The sequence below is a fragment of the Bos grunniens genome, chromosome X (genome assembly GCF_055505025.1).
Source record: "Bos grunniens cultivar Pamir isolate PY7600 chromosome X, Bosgru_T2T1.0, whole genome shotgun sequence".
Lineage (NCBI taxonomy): Eukaryota > Metazoa > Chordata > Mammalia > Artiodactyla > Bovidae > Bos > Bos grunniens.
Window position 1 is genome coordinate 139,059,720 of NC_141194.1, and position 8,289 is coordinate 139,068,008.

The 8,289-nt window shown below is 37.7% G+C and overlaps 1 long non-coding RNA gene across 1 annotated transcript; it reads left to right on the plus strand.

The window, feature by feature from the left end:
* Positions 1 to 1,378: 1,378 nt before the first annotated feature.
* Positions 1,379 to 7,438, plus strand: LOC147341491 (uncharacterized). Its single transcript, XR_015158219.1, has 3 exons — positions 1,379 to 1,799; positions 3,606 to 3,742; positions 6,615 to 7,438. It is a non-coding gene; the product is annotated as an uncharacterized LOC147341491 (long non-coding RNA).
* The last annotated feature ends 851 nt before the right edge of the window (positions 7,439 to 8,289 follow it).

The following is an 8,289-nucleotide window of genomic DNA, read 5'->3' on the forward strand; positions in this document are numbered from 1 at the left end:
CAGGGATCTAACCCAGTTCTCCCACATTGCAGGCAGATGCTTTACAGTCTGAGCCACCAGGGAAGTCCATATTCCTTGAGGGGGAACCAATCCCAAAGAAAGGCAATGCCAAAGAATGTTCAAACTACTGCACAATTGCACTCATCTCACACACTAGCAAAGTAATGTTCAAAATTCTCCAAGCCAGGCTTCTACAGTATGTGAACCGTGAACATCGAGATGTTCAAGCTGGATTTAGAAAAGGCAGAGGAACCAAAGATCAAATTGCCAACATCCATTGGATCATCAAAAGAGCAACAGAGCTCCAGAAAAACATCTACTTCTGCTTTATTGACTATGCCAAAGCCTTTGACTGTGTGGATCACAACAAACTGTGGAAAATTCTGAAAGAGATGGGAATACCAGATAACCTGACATGCCTCTTGAGAAATCTGTATGCAGGTCAAGAAGCAACAGTTAGAACTGGACATGGAACAACAGACTGGTTCCAAAGAGGGAAAGGAGTACATCAAGGTTGTATATTGTCAACTTGCTTATTTAACTCATATGTGGAGTACATCCTGAGAAACGCTGGGCTGGATAAAGCACAAGCTGGAATCAAGATTGCCAGGAGAAATATCAATACCCTCAGATATGCAGATGACACCACCCTTATGGCAGAAAATGAAGAAGAACTAAGAAGCCTCTTGATGAAAGTGAAAGAGCAGAGTGAAAAAGTTGGCTTAAAACTCAACATTCAGAAAACTAAGATCATGGCATCTGGTCCCATCACTTCATGGCAAATAGATGGGGAAACAATGGAACTTTATTTTTTGGGGCTCCAAAATCACTGCAGATGGTGACTGCAGCCATGAAATTAAAAGACGCTTGCTCCTTGGAAGAAAAGGTATGACCAACCTAGACAGCATATTAAAAAGCAGAGACATTACTTTGCAACAAATGTCCGTCTAATCAAAGCTATGGTTTTTCCAGTAGTCATGTATGGATGTGAAATTTGGACTATAAAGAAAGCTGAGCACTGAAGAATTGATGCTTTTAAACTGTGGTGTTGGAGAAGACTCTTGAGAGTCTCTTGGACTGCAAGGAGATCCAGCCAGTCCATCCTAAAGGAGATCAGTCCTGAATACACATTGGAAGGACTGTTGTTGAAGCTGAAACTCCAATACTTTGGCCACCTAATGACACCTGACTCATTTGAAAAGACCCTGAGGCTGGGAAAGATTGAAGGCAGGAGAAGGGGATGACAGAAGATGAGAGGGGTGGACGGCATCACTGACTCAATGGACATGAGTTTGAGTAAACTCTGGGAGTTGGTGATGGACAGGAAGTCTGGCGTGTTGCAGTCCAAGGGATTGCAAAGAGTCGGACATGACTGAGAGACTGAACTGAACTGAGTGGGAACTAGGACTCTGCCCCAAGGCTGCACTATTATTTCTTGACTTTCCCCTTTTGTCTCCACAACTCCTCCTTCCCTAATTAGCAACTGTTTGAACCTCCGGTTGGAACTGAGGGACTGAATAAAGCCTATTTCCTGTAATCAAGAGATGGGAGACCCAGAAAGGCTTTTGTGTCCAGGAGGCCTACAGGGACTTGCTGTGTATCAGTCTCAGCAAGCAGTCTGATGCATTTGGGAGTCTGGGTTCAGTTCAGTTCAGTCGCTTAGTCGAGTCCGACTCTTAGCAGAATTCTAACCAGTGGATGAAGATCTATGGCCAGGAGCTGAGCCTAACAGGAGTATTGCAGCCCTAATCAGGAGAACCTGCAAGAATTAAGAGGTAGGAAACAGGTCTGAAGCCCAGGTGAGTTGAAGGAGACCTTTGGGTGCTTAAGGTCTTTCAGGTTATAAATTTACACAGGCTGAATAGAATGAAGAAGAATTTTTTTTTCTACCGTGATACTTATGAAGTGGTAGCCAAAGTGGAGAGAGAATACATGGGGGCATGATTGCTAGAGGTACTCCCTAGAAAGCTCTTTCAAGCCACACCTCCCCACCCACTAAAGAATATCTCTTTAGGAAGAATTTAAAGTGAATTTCCCCGTTACATTTCCTCTGCTCTTGTATTAGGGGATGGGGAATTATAAATCAAAATGTTTCCCAGATTACTAAAGTGATTGTTACTTTTAATAATAAAGAGCAATTGAATTCTTTAGGCCGTGATTATGATAATACTGCATTGTTTTCTGTAAGGCAAAGCTTTTCAAATTGGCAACTCTTTTTGATTTCACAAAGTGGGGTAGAGGATGAATTAAGGTGGGCTAGAATTTACTGATTTGGAGAAACTAGTCAGGTTAGAGAATATTGTAGCAATCTAAGTGAGATGCTGGTAATTTGCCAGGAGAGTGATGGTAATGGAGGAATGAAAATAGATAGTTTGGAAATATATTTTGGTTATAAAATCAATAGGACACGGTAATCGGTTGGATATGAGTCTAGCGTGGTGTGAGAGAGAAAGAGGTGTCAGGTAAATCTTAGACTTCTGACTCATATATTTGGATGTATGATGGTGCCATTAACTAGTAAAGGGGACACTAGAAGCAATCGGGTTTGGAGATAGAAAACTCTCAGTTCAATTGTAGAGGTATTGCATTTGCAGTGCTTTTGAATCTTTGAAAGGGAGTGTTCAGTGGGAAGTCTGAAGTTCAACAGAAAGGTCTATGCTGGAGACATAAATTAGGTGAGTCATTTATGACTCACACTATACATATTATTCTGTAATTTGTTTTTCATCTTTAATATGTCTTATACAGCCTCCACTCAATATATATATATTCATCTCATTGAATAGTCATATAATATTCTATAGTATGTGCAAATGTACTATAATTTATTCAACCATTTTCTTATCAAATGAACATGTAGATTGGCTCCAGAATTTTTAAAAGTATTATAAATGCTGCAATAAACAAACTTACACATATATATTGTTATACTAGTAGTGCTTTTATTTCTGGTGGATAAATTCTCAGAAGTGAGATTGCTGGATCAAAAGCTATGTACATTTTAATTTTAATAAATATTTCCAGTTGGCCATATAAAGGATGGTTGAGAGCAGGAGCTGTGGAATAAAAGTGTCAGGTTTCAAACCTTGACTCCACCATTTACTAGCTTTATAACCATGAACAAGTTAGTTACTCTCCTCTGCCTTCCTCCATTTCCTCTTCTGTAATTAGGATGTACCTATCTCATGTGGCTGGTTGTGAGGATTAAATGATAGATTTGTATTGTATGAACAGCTTAGAAATTTTGGGACACACAATGAACTTAGTAAAAGTTGTTATTATTGTTTTAAAAAAACTGTAGTTTATTTATAGTTCTACCCACAACATTGGAGAATACTTACTTCCCTCACAAACTCAACAGCACAGTATGTTATCAACTAAAAAATTGTTGCTATGACTTCAAGTTCTGATCATAACAGAGTAGGTAGTATCAGGCTACTCTCCTGCCATGAATGACTGCAAAAACTGGACAGAAATACTTAAAACAACCATTTATAAGCATTTGACAGCAAGCAAAGCAAGGTGGCAATCCTTGAGAGAGAGAGGAAGTATCTGATTCAAGCCCAGCATTTACCTAGGTGTTTTCCCTCTGTATATTTCCCAAGGTGGCAGAATCCATGCTCAGACTGGTGGTCTCTCTGGGCAGAAGAAGCAGGAATTAGAGTTTGGGCCTGCTAAAGTGGTTGGAATTTGTGAGCTGGTTGCCAGAGAGACTGGAGCCATGGAGAGGAAGCCCCAGAAGGTACCATGTTGTCATAATAATTCCTAGCATGTACCAGGCAGTGGATTTTCACTTTAATCTAATTTTTACAATAAGCTTATGAACAAGGCTAATTAGAAGTAGGTTTAGTATTATCCCTATTTTACTGATGTGTGTTTATTATTTCCCCTTTTTATTGTTGTTTAGTCCCTAAGTCATGTCTGACTCTTTGCAACCCCATGGAGTGCACACCAGGCTTGTCTGTCCTCCCGGAGTTTGCTTGAACTCATGTCCATTGAGTGGGTGAAGCCATCTAACCATCTCATCTTCTGTCGCCCCCTTCTCCTACCCTCAATCTTTCCCAGCATTGGGGTCTTTTCCAAGGAGTTGGCTCTTTGCATCCAGTGGCCAAAGTATTGGAGCTTCAGCATCAGTCTTTCCAATGAATATTCAGGGTTGATTTCCTTTAGGACTGACTAGTTTGATCTCCTTTCTGTCCAAGGGACTCTCAAGGGTCTTCTCCAGCACCACAATTTGAAGGCATCAGTTCACCACTCAGCCTTCTTGATGGTCCAACTTTCACATACATGCTACTTTTTATAGACAAAGGAAAAATAGAGGTACAGAGAGGTTAAGTAATTTCCCCCAAGTCACATAGCTCACAGTGGTAAGAATGGATTTGAATCCAGGTAGCTCCTATACCATAGTGCCTTTCTGAAGAGCAGGTGCTGGTCTAAATATCTTATATTATATTAACTCATAAAGGAGCTATCATTATCATTTTAGCTTTAAAGAGAACTTCCAGCTAGGCATTGCTGGATCTGAGATTCAAACTCAGGTAATAAGGCTCTAAAGTTTTTGCTCTTAAATACCACATCACCTCTATTCTTTTATTCTTTGGAGTTTTTATCTGGAATGGTTCCAGAATTCAATATCTATTAATTATTATTTGTTGGCACAATTGTATGGATTTTCTCTTTAATTTTTTAATACAAATTATATTGTTAGATTTCCTAACATCTTTCATAAACTGCTGGATTTTTTGTTGTCTTATTTAGAGTGTTTACATTTGTATGGTGAATGCTTTTTATTTTTTATATGTTTATAATGTTTTATATTTACATTATAAAACCTTTGTAAAATAAATTGGAAAGTTTTGCATCTTTTATACATATCCTATGTTTTTTAATGTTCTTTAAAATTTTTTATTGTGGTAAAATACCATTTTAACCATTTTTAACTGTACACTTCATTGGTATTAAGTACATCTGTACCATTGTACACTCATCACTACAATCCATCTCTAGAACTCTTTTTGTCTTGCAAAACTGAAAATCTATATCCACTTAACAATAACTCTCCATTCATCTTGCCTAGCCTCCTGCAACTTCTTCTACTCTCTGGGTGTATGCATTTGACTACTCTATGTATTTCATAAAAGTGGATTTTTGTCTTCATATTTGGCTTGCTTCACTTCAGCATAATGTCATCAACATTCATTTGTGTTGTAGCACGTGTTGGAATTTCCTTCCTTTTTAAGTCTAAATAACATTTCATTGCATATTTTTACTTTATTTTCCTTATTGACTTGTCTGTTGATGGACATTTCTTTCTAGTTTTGTGGCTATTGTCAATGACGTTGCTATGAATGTGGCTGTAGAAATAGTTCTTTAAAACCTGCCTTCAGTCATTTTGGGGTGTATACCCAGAAGTGGTTTTGATGGACCATATAGTAATTCTATTTTTAATTTTTTGAGGAACAACCATAATTCTGTCCACAATGGCTATATTATTGTAAGTTCCTATCAGTAGTGCAGAAGATTTCCAGTTTCTGCATATCCTCACCAATACTTGTTATTTTCTGTTCTTTTTTTTTTTCTTTTTGATAGAAGCCATATCTTTTCGTGTGCTTATTGATTTTGCTGTGTGCTGTGCTTAGTCGCTCAGTTGTGTCCGACTCTTTGTGACCCCATGGACTGCAGCCTGCCAGGCTCCTCTAGCCATGGGGATTCTCCAGGCAGAAATACTGGAGTGGGTTGCCATGCCCTCCTTCAGGGGATCTTCCCAACCTAGGGATGGAACCCAGGTCTCCTGTATTGCAAGTGGATTCGTTACTAACTGAGCCACCAGGGAAGCCCCTTTATTCCAATACCATATTGTTTTGATGGCAAATAGATAGGGAAACAATGTATACAGTGACAGACTTTATTTTCTTCGGCTCCAAAATCACTGCCGATGATGACTGCTGCTATGAAATTAAAAGATGCTTGCTCCTTGGAAGAAAAGCTATGACCAACCTAGACAGCATATTATAAAGCAGAGACATTACTTTGCCAACAAAGGTCTGTATAGTCAAAGCTATACTTTTTCCAGTAGTCATGTATGGATGTGCTGAAACTCCAATACTTTGGCCACCTGATGTGAAGAGGTGACTCGTTAGAAAAGACCCTGATGCTGGGAAAGAGTGAAGGTAGGATGAGAAGGGGATGACAGAGGATGAGATGTTTGGATGGCATCACTGACTCAATGGACATGAGTTTGAGCAAGCTCCAGGAGATGGTGAAGGACAGGAAAGCCTGGCGTGCTGCATTCCATGGGGACACGACTGAGCAGCTGAACAACAACAAATTGTTTTGATTACCATAGGTTTGTAGTTGGTTTTGCGATGATGAAATATAAATCTTCCAGCTTTGTTCAAGATTGCTTTAACTATTCAGGGATTTTGAGATGCTGTGTAAACTTTAGGGTGGATTTTTCTATTTTTGCAAAAAATATCATTGGGATTTTGATAGGGATTTCATTGAGTCTGTAGATCACTTTGGGTAGTATTGAAATCTTCACAATATTAATTCTTCTAATACATGAACATGGGTTATCTTTCCATTTATTTATGTCTTCTTTAATTTCTTTTCAGGTTTCCCTGCTGGCTCAGATGGTAAAATCATCTGCCTGCAATGTGGGAGACCCAGGTTCAATCCCTGAGTTGGGAAGATCCCCTGAAGGAGGAAATGGCAACCCACTTCATTACTCTTGCCTGGAAAATCCCATGGACGAAGGAGCCTGGTAGGCTACAGTCCATGGGGTCCCAAAGAGTCGGACACAACTGAGTGACTTCACTTTCTAATTTCTTTCAACAGTGCTTTGTAGTTTTCATTATACAAGTCTTTTCCCTCCTTGGATAAGCTAATTTCTAAATATTTTTATTTGATGCTATTGTAAGTGGAATTTTTTTTAAAAAATTCCTTTTCAGAGTGTTTACTTGTAGTGTATAGATAAGCAACTGATTTTTGTGTGTCTATTTTGTATGCAGCTACTTTGTTAAATTCATCTAATAGTTCTAATAGCTTCTGTGTCTGTGTGTAATCTGTAAAGTTTTTATACATTTAGGATCACATCATTTGTAAACAGGCAGTTTTAATTTTTCCTTTCTAATTTGGATACCTTTAATTTTTTTCTAATAAGAATAAATAACCTAATTAGACTAATAGCCTAGTAATTTCTTATAGCTTAATTGCTCTGTCTAGAACTTCCAGTACCATGTTGAATAGAGGTGGTGAAAGTGTGCATTCTTGCCTTATCCTGATCTTAGAGGAAAAACTTTGTCCTTCACAACTTAGTACAATGTTTTCTATGAGTTTTTTATATATGACTTTTATTATGTTGAGGTAGTTTCCTTCCATTCCTAGTTTGCCCATAGCTTTTAATACAAATTAAAAAGTACTTTTTTGCAGAGGTAAATTTTGGGTATGTCATGATTTCCATTTTAATTTCTTCTTTTATCCAAGCACTTATCACTTTCCAGATGGCCAAGATATTCTTATATTTTTGTTATTGATTTCTAATTTTTTGTACTATTGTTAGGTAATGGGGTCTTAAAAAACTTTATGAATATATTAAAGCTCCTTTGTGTGAAGGACATCACTGATTTTAATAAATATTCCATAGCCATAAGAAGAAAGTACATACTTTCTTTGAAGGGGACAGAAAATTTTGATTGAGTAACTCCCATTCTCCATTTTTCCTTTCTGCTTTGTCATTTTCCAAAAGACATCTATTAACATTCTTCACTATGTGTAGTTATACTGCTTTCTCTGTCTAATTCTGGGAAACTTTGCTGTTTTATTGCTTGGTGCATAAATATTTGTGATGGCTATATCTTCTTAGTATCTTTTACCACCACGCCAGCTTTAAGTCTTTGTTCAAATGTTACCTTTTTAGATAGGCTTCTAAAAGGCACTGCTCACCACTCTTTTGCATACATTTCATCTTCCCTTAGTTTGAGTTTTTTGATTTGCTGTAGTTTTCATTTGGGAATATTCTTTCTTTGAATGATTTACTTATAAAGAGTACATGAATGGTGTACTTTCTGAACTCATGTTTACAAGTGTTTCTTACTCTCCCATATGAATATTACTTTAAATCCTTTTTTCTACATGTATTTCTTTCAGGATTGAAGAAGAGAGATTTCGTGCTAGTCTCAGTCTTTGTTATGAAAGATTCTTTACCATCTGAACCACCAGGGAAGCCCAATTCTATGTTATAAACAACCTTTAAAAAATCCTATCTGGATATCTATAAAATTTTCCTTT